Source organism: Phyllostomus hastatus, unplaced genomic scaffold, assembly GCF_019186645.2.
Source record: "Phyllostomus hastatus isolate PE091 unplaced genomic scaffold, TTU_PhHast_1.1 phas_scaffold_129, whole genome shotgun sequence".
Lineage (NCBI taxonomy): Eukaryota > Metazoa > Chordata > Mammalia > Chiroptera > Phyllostomidae > Phyllostomus > Phyllostomus hastatus.
Genome location: NW_025334009.1, coordinates 10,616,158 through 10,631,954, shown reverse-complemented (window position 1 = coordinate 10,631,954; position 15,797 = coordinate 10,616,158).

Sequence of the window (15,797 nt, the reverse complement as noted above, 5' to 3'; positions counted from 1 at the left end):
TGTAAGAAAGAGTGCAGGTCAGGGTTATGGGATCAGGGTAGGATCTCATGATCTACTCCCACAGTTTTAGAGCTTTGGTGGAACTCTTAGTGGATTCTGGAGACGGGTCAGAAGTTAATGTTGGGTGTGTTAGGGAAGAAGAGATCTAGCACCAAGTGGTGGGGTGTTCTTGTTGAGTGATCATGCTGAGAAACTCTGACTCTTCAGAGGTTTTGGTTGGGCACTCCTTAAGACCTCCTTCCTTATGTTGTCAGAGTTAGGGCAACTGCTGGTCCACAATTTAAGGGACCTTACACTCATGGGATGGGAGCAAAGAGTGGAATTTGGTTGTTCTGAAGATCAAGTTTCTGTGGGTATTTACCTTGTATCTTGGGATTCTGGGATATAAGAAAACCCACTGAATCTCCTCTTGATGGGCCATCTAGGCATCTTAACATGGATTACTGAACCCTGGTAAATAAGTAGTTTTTAAGAAATGATTAAGTCAACTTAAGGTGATTGTAAAAGATAAAAGATGTTCCACATTGGTCATTTCACTGGTGATGAAAATAGCTTTGATTGGTCCTTAGTCCAGACCTATGGTCCAGGAGGGCCAGCGGACTCAGGGCTAGTAAATGGAGCTGGATATGAATAAGGGTGGAAGTGAGGGTCTCCCTGAGATTACAGTAGGCAGCACAGGTGTGATACTGTAATTTATAATGAGAAATATTTGTTCCTCAGTCCCCCGTTTGTGGCACAGAGCTCCTAAAATCCTTGGAATTTTCTAAGTAATGACAGCCATAAATGTATCTTTTGTTATGTTTATGAAGTGGCTTTTGGGACTCACTGTGGAATGGGGGCTGGTTGCCAGTGGAGCCAACCATGTGATTTGAGAGTTGGAACTTTCATTACCACATGCTGACCTTAAGGAAAGGGAGAGGGGCACAATAATTCATGCCCGTATGAAAAATCCTCCATAAATACCCAAGAGGGAAGAGCTCAAAGAGCTTTTGCATTGGTAAACATGTGGGATTTGGGGAGAGTGGTACCCTGGAGAGGACAAAGAAGCCTTGTACCCTCTCCTCATACCCTGTGCTATGCATCTCTTCCACCTGACTGTTATATCCTTTCCTAATAGACTGGTAATATGGCAAGTAAAATCATTCTCTGAATTCTGTGAGTCCCTCTGGAAAATTAATTGAACTCAAGGAGGGGGTCATGGAAACCTTTGACCCTATAGCCCATAGGTAACAACCTGTGCTTTCAATTGGTGTCTAAAGTGTGTGTGTGTGGGGGGTGGGGGTAGCAGGAGGCACAGTCTTGTGGGACTGAGACCTTAATCTGTGGGGTTTGGCACTATCTCCAGGTAGGTAGTGTCAGAATTGAGTTGCGTTGTAGGACACACAGCTGGTGTATGGAGAACTGCTCCCTGGTGGAGTAGGGAACACGACTTCCCTTCCCCCCTCCCCCCACACACTCACATTGGAATGGGGTATTAGATCATATTAGCAGGATGGAGGATCCTCTCTTTCAGCTTATGTTCTTCTTACTAGGAAAAATGTTTCTCTAGTCATGCAATAAGTCTGAGTTGATCCCAAAGATGGCTGAGCCCCATGAGAAGAACTACTTAACTCATCAATCCACAGCAACAGCAGAATTATGCATAATCAACTCTTTTAATCCCCACAGAAATGCTGTAGATTGGGTAGAAGGTATTTTCTTACATATAAGAAAATTAGGAACCCTCAGCGTCTGCGCTTACTGTAGGCTATAAACATATGATTGGACTACACAAGCTTGCCTACAAATATTTTGATTCCATACCTAGTGCTCTCCCATTTCTAGGATGGGTCTGGCTGGCTGGAACAGTTCTGGAATCTATTGATGGGGGCATCATGGCAGGACTCTGGGGCTTGAGAGAAGCAAGGACTGAACTGAATACAATCAGATCTGGTGAGGTCTCAAGAGGCCTCAGAAAACAGCCTCTTTGTTTTAAAATATATAGCTCATTGAGACTCAGAATCCAAGAGAACATTTTCCCCACTAATGTGGCAGATATGATGTGAGCAAACAGGTAATTATTGTGTTTCTAGAGCCTGATTAGTAGATGCAAGTGTCAGCCCCCACCCCATATTGGATGACGTCTTCTCATGCTTCTCACGGTTGCTCTCATCTATTTATAGACAACCAAAACAATCATTTTCATGCAGGTGATCCTAAATCTGGGCCTTTCCTCTGAGCTCCAGACCCACTAATCCAATGCCTTTGTACATGTCCTCTTGAATGCTGCATAGACACCTCAAAATCATCGTCTCCCACGATCACTTCATCTTCTCCCCTCCCCCAACTTCTCCTCCTCCCAGATGTTCCCTGTTTCAGTAAATTGAATAATCATTTTTTCTAAGCTGGAAACTTAGGGATCCTCCTTTATGCCTCTTTCTACAATAAGTTTCTTCCCTTACTCCAGACATTGTTTCAGACTGTGGCTACAGCAGTAAACAGGCTTTAAACTCATAACTTTTGGGAGCTTAAATGTAGCTCTGGGTCGCAGCCAACTTTCTGGCCAGCATTCCAGGCAGATACCTTCCAGAGGAGAAAAAGACTGAAGTTATGATGACAACATGAATAGTCTGGAGTCACATTTGAAATGCAAATTTAAATTTATACCTCCAACCTAGGCCTTTCAACTACATTCTAAATTCTTATAGTCTACTGTCTACTCGTTATCCCTCACCTGGATGTCTGGTAGATCTATAAAGCCTATTAATTTCTTTAACCCAAATGTACTCTTCCCTTAGTCATTTTCATTTCAATAAATCAAAACTTCATCCTTCCAGTAATTCAGGCCCCGGATCTCGAAAGTTTGGAACTAGCCATCACTTCTCCCTCTTAAATCTCACATTTGGTCCCTCAGAAAATTCTAATGACCCAGCTTCTAAAGTCTAGCTGTCTGCTTATCATCACAGCTACTGCCACCACCATCGAAAAATGTACCACCATCTCTTGGCCTAGATGTAATTCATATATGTTCTGAGTGTGTCTCATGGGCACCATTCTCTCAAATCCTTGCAGTCTATATTTTTAAAGCAGCAAGAATGATCTTTTAAGAACAAGCCTTGAAGCATGTTCCCATAAATTTCATCTTTGAGCTCATCTCATCTCCTTCTCTCTCTTGCTCACTGGGACCCAGACCCAGAGAGACCATCTTGCTGTTTCTTGGACACACCAAACACAGTCTTGCCTTAAGCTTCTTGAACTTGTTATCACTGCCTGGTATTCCCTTCCCATTTATAACCATATGGCTCATTCAAATATCAACTTGTTAGAGAAGCCTCCCCGATCATTCTTTCCATAACAACAGCCCTTGGCCATTCTCTATCCCTTTATCTTTCTTTTCTTTTCCTCATAGCTCTTTCAACTAACTAATATTAGCATTTTATTTGTTTACTATCTCCTTCAACTAGAGTTTTTGCTCCCTGAAATTATGGATTTGGTCTGTCTGGTTAACTCTTGAACTCTTAACATGAAAACAGTACTTGGCACATACTAGGTGAGCCACATATAATTATGGGATAAACTCAAGGGATTCTGAATGTGTATGTATCAGATATTTATGGAACATTGCTAGAGCTTTTAACATGCTGGAAGGGTAGGGTTTGGAGGAAACAGGACAAAGAAAGCACAAGTACCTGAATTATGATACCAGGATGAGTTGAAACTGACCACATCCCATGTTACTAAAGAAAAAAAAGCACCTTCTGTTCAATAGCATCTTAAGACTTAGGGTTCCTAAATCTACCCTGATTTGGATAAATGTTGCTCTGCAAGGTAAAAGGGGAGTATGGCTAGACTCTCTAGTTCATGGAATGAGCAAGCAAACTAGCTTTAGCACTGGGGTTACTGACGGGCTCTCTATGCTAATGGAATTAAATATTCCCGTTTTGGAGGGTGTGACAAGATTAGGTAAGACTTAGGTTCAGCCAAGATGGAGGCGTAGGTAGAAACCCTTCACTTCCTCACACAACCAAAAGGAGGATAACAACCAATCTAAAATCAATAAACAACCAAAAATGTCAGAAAATCAAATTGTGTGGAACTCTGACAACCAAGGAATTAAATAAACAGTCAACCAGACCGTAAGACAGGTGGATGGACAGGACTGACAGCAAGGTGGCATACCACATGGGTAGGGTTGATTGAATGGGAAACTGAGACTCAGAGCTGACGGTGGGCTGCAGTGGGGGTTGCCACAGTGGGAGAAACTCCCAGTCTCACATGAGAATTTGTTGGAAAGTGGGGCTAAAGCCGAGCCGGCGAGCTGCATTGCGCCCTCTGCAGTCCCGCCCTGACAAGCAGCAATGCAGCAGTGCAGCAAGGAGGGTTGCCTTGCCCTGGTGAATGCCTAAGGCCCCAGCCCTTACAACTTAACAGGTGCACCAAGACAAAGAAACATGGCCCAAATTAAAGATCAAAACTGCAGAAAGAGAGCTAAGTGATGAGGAGATAGCCAACCTATCTGATGGAGAGTTTAAAGCCTGGTAATCAAAATGCTCACAGAACTGATTGAACTTGGTCAAAAAATGAAAAAAACAAATGAAAGATACACAAAATGAAATAAAGTAAAATATTCAGGGAACCAACAGTGACAGGGAGGAAACCAGGACTCAAAGCAATAATTTGGAACAAAAGGAAGAAATAAACATCCAACCAGAAAAGAATGAAGAAATAAGAATCCCCAAAAACGAAGAGGCTGAAGAATCTCTGGGACAACCCACAACATTCCAATATGCGAATTATAGGGGTGCCAGAAGGAGAAGAGGAAGAGCAACAAATTGAAAACTTATTTGAACAAATAACAAAGGAAAACTTCCCCAATCTGGCAAAGGAAATAGACTTCCAGGAAGTCCGGGAAGCCTAGAGAGTCCCAAAGAAGTTGGCCCCAAGGAGGAACACACCAAGGCACATCATAATTACATTACCCAAGATAAAAATGAAGGAGAGGACTTCCGGCCAAGATGGAGGCATAGGTAGATGTACTGTGCCTCTTCACACAACCAAGATAGGGACAACAACAATTTAGAAACAGAATAACAACCAGAACTGACAGAAAATTGAACTGTATGGAAGTCGGACAACCAAGAAGTTAAAATAGACCCATTTATCCAGACTGGTAGGAGGGGCGGAGTTGGGCAGCCAGGTGTGGGTCAAGGTGCAGAGAGCAGAGAATGTTGGGGCCGGGCACGTAAGGCATCCGGGGCATGCAAGACCACAGTGGGTGGACCCAGAGCATGCAAGGGGCAGCTGGCAGACCCCAGCTGAGGTGTGGCAAATGGTAGACTCAGCAAGGTGGGAATTGTCAAGCAAGGCACTGTGCGCAACCCAGGATCACAGCACTGGGAAATAGAGCCTTAGGGCACTGACTGAAAACACCTGTGGGAGTGGAGGTGCAGGGAGAGATTCCCAGCCTCACAGGAGAGGTCCTTGGAAAGTCCCACACAGTGCACAAGTCCACCCACACGGGAATTGGCACCAGAGGGTCCCAGTTTGCTTGGCAGAAGTGGTGGAAGGGACTGAGGTCTGACTGAGAGCAAAGCAAGCGCCATTGTTCCCTCTCGGACGCCACCCCCACATACAATGTCACAACCCTGCGACTGGGGTGCCCTGCCCTGGTGAACACCTAAGGCTCCACCCCTCATAAGTAACAGGCCTTACTAGACAAAAGGAACAAAAAAAAGATGGCTCAAACAGAATTGAAAGCCCCTAAGCCAGTACTTTTAAGCAAGCGAGAGATAGCCAACCTATCAGATGACAGTTCAAAGCACTGGTGATCAGGATGCTCACAGAATTGGTTGATTTTGGTTGCAAATTAGATGAAAAAATGAAGGCTACAATATGTGAAATGAAGAAAAATGCACAGGGAACCAATAGTGATGGGAAGGAAACTGGGTCTCAAAACAATAGAGTGGACCAGAAGGAAGAAAGAAACAACCAAACAGAAAAGAATGGAGAAATAAGAATTCAAAAAAATGAGGAGAAGCTTAGGAACCTCCAGGACATCTTTAAACATTCCAACACCCGAATTATAGGGGTACCAAAAGGAGAAGAGGAAGAGCAACAAGTGGAAAAGTTATTTGAACAAATAATAAAGGAGAACTTCCCCCAACCTGGCAAAGGAAATAGACTCCCAGGAAGCCCAGGAAGCTCAGAGAGTCCTGAAGAAGTTGGACCCAAGAAGAAACACACCAAGGCACATAATAATTACTTAGCTAAGGTAAAAATGAAGGAGAGAATCCTAGAAGCAGCAAGAGATAAGGAGACAGTCACCTACAAAGGAATTCCCATCAGACTGTCAGCTGATTTCGCAGAAGAGACCTTATAGGCAATAAGGGGCTGGAAAGAAATATTCCAAGTCATGAAAGGCAAGGACCCACATCCAAGATTACCCTATCCAGCAAAGCTTTCACTTAGAATGGAAGGGCAGATAAAGTGCTTCTCAGATAAGGTCAAGTTAAAGGAGTTCATCATCACCAAGTCCTTATTTTATGAAAAGTTAAAGGGACTTATCTAAGAAAAAGATAAAAAAACATGCATAGTAAAATGACAGCAAGCTCACAATTATTAACAACCACACCTAAAACAAAACAAAAAGAAACTAAGCAAACAACTAGAACAGGAACAGACCCACAGAAATGAAGAAGACATAGAGGGTTAGCAACAGGGGAGTGGAAGGAGGAGAGAGGGGGAAAAGGTATGGAGAATAAGTAGCATAGATGGTAGGTAGAAAATAGTCAAGTTAAAGTATGAAGAGTAGGGAAATGTAGAAGAGTATGGGAAATGTAGAAGCTAAAGAATTTATGACACATGGACATGAACTAAAGGGGGGGAATGTGGGTGGGAGAGGGTGTGCAGGGTGGAGGGGGATGAAGGGGGGTAATGGGACAACTGTAATAGCATAATCAATACAATATATTTTAAAAAATGAAGGCAAGAATCCTAGAAACAGCAAGAGAAAAGGAGACAGTTACCTACAAAGGAGTTCTCATAAGACTGTCAGCTGATTTCTCAAAAGAGACTTTATAGGCAATAAGGGGCTGGAAAGAAGTATTCCAAGTCATTAAAGGCAAGGACCTACATCCAAGATTGCTCTATCCAGCAAAGCTATCAGTTAGAATGGAAGAGCAGATAAAGTGCTTCTCAGATAAGGTCGAGTTAAAGGAGTTCATCATCACCAAGCCCTTATTACATGAAATGTTAAAGGGGCTTATCTAAGAAAAAGAAGAAGATCAAAAACTATGAACAGTAAAATGACAACAAACTCAAAACTATCAACAAATGAACCTAAAAAATGAAAAAAAAGAAAAACAACAAAAACAAAAACTAAGCAAACAACTAGAACAGAAACAGAATCAGAGAAATGGAGATCACATGGAGGGTTTTCAGTGGGGAGGGGGAGGGAAAGAACAGAGAGGAAAAGGTACAAGGAAGAAGAAACATAATTGGTAGGCACAAAATAGATGAGGAGAGGTCAAAACTGGTATAGGAAACAGAGAATTCAAAGAACTTACATGTACAGCCCGTGAATGTGAACTAAGGGGGGATGCTGGAGGGTTGGTGGAGGGAAGATAAAGGAGGAAAAATTGGGAAAACTGTAATAGCATAATCAATAAAATAGACTTTAAAAAAAGACTAGTCAAGACTTTGAATTTTAGATAGCCAGTGATGATATGTCAAGCTGAGCTGTCCATTGTCCAGGAGCAACAGGGCACTGGGCTTGTGAGTAAGCTGCCCAGGGAAGAGATGGAATCTGAAGTAGCTATGCCACTGGGAAAGTGTAATGCGCTGTTTGTGGTGATGAAAATGAGACCACACTAATCCTGCCCAGTAGTCAGAGACTGAGCCTTAGCTATCTGTAGCACCAGAAAAATATTGCTGAGCCATCTTTGAAGTCGAGTAGCCCTGATCTGCCTTTGGTGCTAAAGGAATGGAACTAGGGGGATCCTTGGTGAACATAATTTACCTCTGAATGATCCGGAGATAATAGCTAGCTAACTCGTTGTCCAGGGGGTGGAGTACAAGGTATCTACAGTGTGGAGGAAAGTGAGTGCTCTCTCTGTGGTTCTGAAAGGGCCAGGCTGTGTCTGGAATGGCCTTGAGCTGTCCGTGGTGCTGAACAAAAGCTGCAGGGAATGGATGAGAGCTAAATGGGAAAAGTGTCTTTGTTCGTTTGCTTGCTTGTTTATTCTATCACAGTTGTCCCATTTTTTTTCCTTTTGCCCCTCTCCATCCGGCCCACAGTCAATCCCCTCTCCACTGTCCATGCCCACGCATCATCCATACATGTTCTTTGACTAGTCCCTTCCCCTTCCTTCCACCATTGCCCCCTCCCTCTTCCCCTCCTACAGCTATTAGTCTGTTCCATGTTTTCATGTCTCTGGTTCCATTTGTCTCATTAGCTTATTTCATTCATTAGATTCCAGTTACAAGTGAGGTCATATGGTATTTGTCTTTTGCCAGCTGGCTTATTTCACTTAGCATAATAGTCTCCAGTTTCATCTACACTGTCGCAAAAGGTAGGAGAGGAGTTGATCTGCTTGTGGTGCTGAATGAATGTGCCAGGTCAAAGTGCTAAGAATAACTGAGTTTCTGTAGGAGCTACAGTAGAATAAAGGAGTAATTCAAGGAAGAAAAGGATCTGTGAGTTTGGGAACGTGCCTGAAGTACATGTAATCAAAACATCTCTGCCCACCAGAATGGAGATACAAATGAAGTCAAAGAGGAGGAAGATATTTGTTTCTCAAGGGTCTTTGCTTTCCCACCATTTCTGTGAATCCACTGAAAATGAGATCATAAGGAGGGAAAACATTTTTGTCATTAAGAAGAAAGCAAGTTCCCCGCCACATGATCTGAGAATGTTGTGAACCCAGAAATTCAGGATGGTTGATTGAGTCAGATATAGAGACTTTGAGTTATAATTATTCAAAAAACCCAGAGAGGTAGTATGGTTTTATTAGAGTAGTACTGGGTTTGGTGACAGGAAGCTTGAATTCTGACAGTAACAAGGTTTTTGAATTATCTGGCCCTCACTTCTATGATTTGTAAACTGGAGATGATAACATCAGCCCTGCTAATCTGACACTGTTGTTGGGAGAATCAAATAATGTACATAAAAGCATTTTGTAAGCTAAGTGCTGTACAAATGCACAATATAGACTTTAATATTTCCCATTACGCATGCGATTTAATAGCCAGTAGCCACTTAGCCCATTTCAATTCCACATCACTAACTCTCAGCATATAAACTAAATAAACATGAGATCATTTACAATTAAACACAGCACAAAAAGCTCATAATGTTTCCACTTTCTTTCTCCATCCCCCATTGTGTGAATACTTTTGAATATGGTTCAGCAGCTCAAATAAAAATGCTTATTTAATGAGGTAATATGAATTATAATAGTTTCAAGAATTTGAATGGGATTCATGCTGTTAATAAGAGTTATTTAAAACATATATAATCTACTTTCTTTCTCCTATTTCTAATAGTCTCTTCCAACAGAATTCCTGTCCTATTCAATAGGACCCTATCGAAATATATTATTAACAGACCTCCAGAATTCTTGGGGGAGGGGGCCTGGCAAGCACTGTGAGTTATAATTTTTAAAACTGTGGTTTAACATGCCCAGGTATATTTGAGTAAGCCCAAGATTTTGTAAGGATTAAGTGTAAGCTTGATTCAATGAAAATATTGAAATCACCATATAGACAATTCTTTGCCATTAGTAAAGTCTTGGTGGACAGTAGAATTTAAGAAATTTCATAATGTAATTAAGGTTTTTTGGAGATGCTTGGGTCCCCTAGCATCAGGTTTAACTAGATGACATAATATCACAAAGAACATGCATGACAAATGTATCCTCTAATATGTGTCTTAACTCCTTAACATACACTAACATGTCTCCCCCAGCCCCTTTCACTAAAGATTTTATGATGCTGTAAATGACCTCTAGGGTGCCAAATACAGATGAACTTTTGAATCCTGACTTCTTTAATTAACAGCAGGGTTTGACACAGTTGACTATTATATTTTATTGAAATTCTCTCCCTTTGTTCAATCTGAAACTTCATTGCAGGCTTTTTTTGGGGGTGGTCTGGCCATTAAATATTGGTACTTCTTGGAGTTCTGTCCTAACCCTCTTCTACATCCCTTTTCATGAAAATCCAATCTTCTCTCATGGTTTTAACTTCCACTCAAACCTCTCTTCTGTGCCAGTCTTGCCTACTTCCCTATTCTTTTTTTATATATCCTCCACCTAAATTAGCTTTCCCCTTGTTCCCTATTTTGTTAAATTGCACCATCAAGCACCTAGAAAAACCTCACACGAAAAACCCATAGATTCTCTCTCCCTTACTCTTGTGCTCCAACCACTAAGCCATAGCCCTCTCTTACCTGGCTGGCTTCTATGCTTGCTTGTTGACTAGTCTCTTGCATACTCTGTTTTGTCTACATACACAGCAATCGACATGATCTTTTAAAAATGTAAATCTAATCATATCGCTCTTCTGACTATACCTTTCAAAGGCTTCCCAAGCTCTTCAGACAATGTCTACATTCATGCACATGGTGCGTGAGGCATGGCATGATCTGGTCTCTGTCCATCACCTCCTCCTACATCACTCTTTCCCTGTTTTGCTCCCAGTAGTGACCCTCATCCGCCTTCAGTTACTCAAATCCACCAAGTTCCTTTCCACTTTGGTAGATTCACAAATGCATTTTTCGTTCAATAGTACTTTTCCCATCCCTTTCTTTGACTGGCTTCTATTTTTCTTCCAGCTTACTTTAAATATCCCTTCTTCAGAGCAGCATTTCCTGGATGGATTAGTTTTCATTGTAACTTACTTGCACAGCAGCCTGTACTTTTGTGGTGGCCATTTATTTCAGCAATTATCTCTTCGGTGGCTGCTCCTGTGCTAGAAATAAGCTCCCTGATGCCAGGAACTACATCCATCTTTTTCCCTGTGGTATCCTTAGCACCTAGGACAATGTGACACATGCAAGTGTTCAATAAATATTTGCTGAGAAAAGGAATAAGAGTAGGAATGATGGTGGCCCTCTGAGACAGGCTGTTTTAGAAGGAACACCATGGATGTGACCTGTAATTATCAATATTTAGCCCAGAGTTTCTGTTGTCAATGTGCCTGATTTGACCCTAGCATGAAAAAGATGGTCCCCACTTCCCCAAGATGCTGAGCAAGATGGTGTCTATCTGGAGTAGAAAGAGAAGCCCAGAGCTGTACATGGAGAAGAGAAAGCTGAAATTGGGGAGACGATGCTGAAGGAGAATTTGGTGGCATTTACTAAGAGAGAGTCATTGCAATGCAATGAAAAGAACTATGATTTGGGAGTGAGGAGACCTGGTTCAATCCCGGACCTTCTGTTGACTTGTTTTCTGATGTTAATTAAGCTGTTGGTTTTTTGTCTCTGAGAAGCAGTTAGCACACAGGAAGATGAGAAAGAACTCTAAGATGACATTTGTAATTTCTGGTTCCTTGGGAGTCTGGAAGTGATGCTACAGTTTTGACTCCCTTCTGAATCTGCTCTTGTGAGGCAACTAGGGATTTGTCTAATTAAGGGCTAAGGAGGTTCCCTGAAGACAGGCTGACTTTGCAAACAGCAAACATCAGGATTGTGCACCTGACAGAAGGATTTCTTTCTAACATGATGGGACAGTTGCCTTCTGGATACAATAAGAGGATTGAAGATGAAGAGGATTGGCCTTCATATGTATTTTGGTTCTTGACTCCCTAGGAAACGAGAAGGAAGAGATCTGTGTTCTCTGGGCTACAGGGTCCAATGTGAGCATGGCCTATGTCTTTAAGGTTCAAGGGCTTCTCCCTTAACATGCTGCAGTCTGGAAGTGCCCAGCTGAGCTGCTCATGGTTGCAGGGTGAGCCTAGAGAATGCAGCTCTTCCTCGTTCAGTCAACTACTCAAAAATGCTTTCATTCTCAGTCATCGCTGAAGGCCTCCTGTGCGTTAACACCATCAGCCCCAGGTCTGTGATAAACCATGCTCAGTCTTTGGGTATCCCCTTTCTCTGGATTTTAGTTGCATCATCTGCACAATGAGGGAGCTGGTTTGGGTGAGACTGAGGCCCTTCCATCTTGACAGGAAGCCATATTTCTTGATTTGGAACCTTCGCGTCTTCTCAGGAACTTACTACCTTACTACCAAAATATAATGAGAAAAATAAGAACTAAATTATGCAATTCTGACCATGGAGTGTTTAGCAGTAAAGACAAATGCCTCAAGGTACTGAAGGAGCCAGGGGCCAACATAGATGAGGGAAGCTGGTAAAGTCTTCCTAGAGGAAGCTGTCTGTAGAGTGTTCCCAGTCACTGTCTGCATCACAATGTGAATGCCACATACTCGGGGCTTGGAGAGGCACAGTGCCCCCTGGGCTCTGGGACCCTAAAGGATCCTAAAGCAGACCCACACCCTAAAGCAGACACACACCCAGGATGAAGGTTTCCACCAGGGCTCTCTCTCTGTGTTTGACCTTGGTTGAACACCTCCTAAAAGCAGGGGCACCTCTATGGGGCCCCTTTCCATGAGGCCATTCTATGGCTGTTAATCTTCTTACACATTCATTATTTTAAAGCCAAATAGGTTTCTCATGAACAATAGCCCCTCTTTTTCTTTTTTAAGTTTCTCAAGGAAAATATGCAAATTCTGACAGATAGAAAAGAGTTTTGGACAAGGTTTTAAGGCAACAGCACTGCGAATATTATGTAAATGCCAAGCAATATAATGCAGCCCATCAGTTTATGCCAGGGAAGCAAAGGGTACTCGGAAAATCTGGGGCTGCTGTGCGGCTCCTGACGTTGAAAGAATCTGTCTTTTGTCCACATATCACACTCTGATTTGGTCCTCAAATTCTGCTTCCAAGTGGCAAATTCTGACAAAAATAGTATCACCTTGTAGGCCACAGTTGACATGTCACTTCCTCAGAGAGGGCTTTCTTGATCTTGCCTTTCTAAATTAGGTGCTTCCAAGATGGTTTCCCAAAGAATCCTTTTCTTTCTTGACAGGCATCACAGTTTATAATCCTGTTTATTTGTCTGTTTGTTTAATGTCTGCCTGCCCCACTAGAGTATAAGGCCTGTGAGGGCAGGAACAAATTTATCCAGTCCACAGGTCTGAGCCCCCCACCCCACCCCTGGCTGCCACAACCCCGTATCTGGCAGTGTATAGCGTGGAATACTGCCCTCAGGTAAAAATGGCACTTCAGTGAAATCATCACATTTTAAAAAACAATGTAGCTTATGCTCAGTGTTTCAGATCTTTCAAAATGCATTGTGAGATTGCCTCTACTATTTGAATCCTCTATACCTTTTTTATTCATTCTTACAGTTATCACATCTCTCCCCCAGCACAACAAATGGTTCCCACCGGTTAAGAAACCGATATATAGACAGGTAGCATGGTCCAATGGTTAAGTTGTTGGATTCTGGAGCTAGACTGTCTGGGTTTCAATCCGCATTCTACAAATTACTAGCTGCGAGACTTTGGAAAGTTAACTTCTCTGTTCTCATCTATAAAACAGTCATGAGAATGAAATGAGTAATACTTAGAATAACACTTACATATAGAGCTTAGAACTATCACTAGTGCATAGGAAGCATTATATTAATTTTGCTGAGAGTAACATTCCCTAAGGGAACATGATGATTAAGTTGTTAACCCAGAAGTGCTATGCAATCTGTCTGATTCCACATCGGACCATACAGTCTTCCCTGAAGGACAGCTATCTCCAGTCCACAGGTGAAGAATCTGAGATCCAGGTGGATCATGGATCTTGCCCAAGGACTCCAGCTAGAAGAGGCAGACAGCTGGGGCAACAGCCCAGGTGTTCCGGTGCTTTCCCTACTCCAGCACCATTGCTTTCAGTTTCCCCAGGATTCCCTTTCTCCTGCCCTCATACTGACTGCCCACAAAACGAAGATTGGAATAGACTAGAGCAGGAGATACAGAGTAGTGTGCGGATGAGCACCAAACCACTGGGCTAACCAGGACGTTCTGTGCTGTCCCTATTATTAACCCATCCCTACAGCTAAGACACTAAACCATGAGGCTAGCTTATCCAGGTTGTAGTCTACTGGAAACCTAAGGCATTATTTTTATCTCTTCTGCTCAGAAGGTGGGGAATAAAAATATTAGCACTGATTATTCTTAGGGAATGATATTACTGGTGATTTCTTGAAAATAGAGGGATAAGACATACACAAAATGTATACAATATACAGGTATTTGCATAAATTCATACTTTGATATTTTTAACATACCCAAATACCTATGTAACTACCATGAAGACCAAGATATTAAATGTTCCCTGCACCTGAGGACTCTCCCCCATGTCCCTTCGCAGTGGCTAAGTTCCTCCCCAACCCCCATGTAGGTAAGCACGGTTCTGACTTCTGTCATCAGAGGCAGTTCTTTCTAGCAGTCTCTGATCCTTTGCCTGTATCACTATGCCCAGTGCACAGTGGCCTCCCCTCACTTCTGCATCTATCTACCCCACCCACTGTTAAAGGCCTTCCTCAACTCTCCTCTCCCTAACGCATCCCTGAATTGTCCTGCTGGCCAACTCCATGAGCATCTCAAAACCATCATCATCATCACACCATGATTCACTCCTTCTCTTCAGCCCTAGTAGGACTGTGTTTAATGCAATGTCAGTCTCACACCTGCTGATGCATTTGCTTTGGGTCCCTCTCTACAGAGTGTCAACAAAACATCTCCAACAGGGACCCCCTCCCCTCCGGTCATCTTGGAGCCAGTCAGTGTCATGTGGTACTTGGGGGAATGATTCAAATCATGGGCAGGGAACCTTGTACCAGCAACCAGCTATATGACCTTGAGTAAGTCACTGAAACTAAAACTGCAGGTCTCAGTCTCTTTACCTATACAACTAGGGCATCAGACTAAATAATGGTAGGAACAGGAGCTAGCAGGCTGGGCTGAGCGCTTTACGTCCTCCTGTATAAACTTCATAGTCACCTTGTGAAACAGGTATCATTAGGGAGGGAGAGAGCTGCTTAGCATGCTAATAAATAGCACAGCTGGATGCTCACCAAGATCCCAGTCCACAGGCCTGCTCTCTTGGCCACTGTCCTCTACGTCTGGCTGTGGTCTCTGTGACCTCTTCCTGCTCTTCTGAACAAGGTCCTAAATTTTGGCTCCAGCCCTCTTTGGAGAGTCAGGGAAAAGCACAACAATGACTAGTGAGGTGAGAAGAGTGCCCATGGGGACTGAGCAAGGTGGATAAGAATGACAGCCTCCCTAAGAACAAGGATTCTAAGCCTCTCAGAACTGATGGCGGCAGCCAAGGAAGAGAACATGTTTGCTTGAAGGGGAGGGGGCTGAGAGAGGGTGCTGTCACATTTACATCTTCTTCCCATAGGACCCAGGACACCAAACCATAATGTTTATTCAGGAAGCACGTATTACTAATGTTTTGATGGGAGTATAAAAACCAAGAGGACTCATGAACTCACACTCTGGTGGGGAGACAAATAGAAGCCCCACTCTAACAGGAGACACGTGCCACACAAATACATATGAATGAAGAGGTGAGGCAGAAGCAGGGGGAGGGAGAGAAGACAGTAGGTCTTATGGGACAATGAGGTCTAGCCAGGGCTTTGGAGGACCAGTGGGACTTGGGCAGGAACTCCGTCTGCAAAAAGGGCGGTCCCCTGGATGACGAATATATGGGAAAGGGCATGGCAACCCCCAAGGGCTCAGAAGGAAGGTGTGGGCTC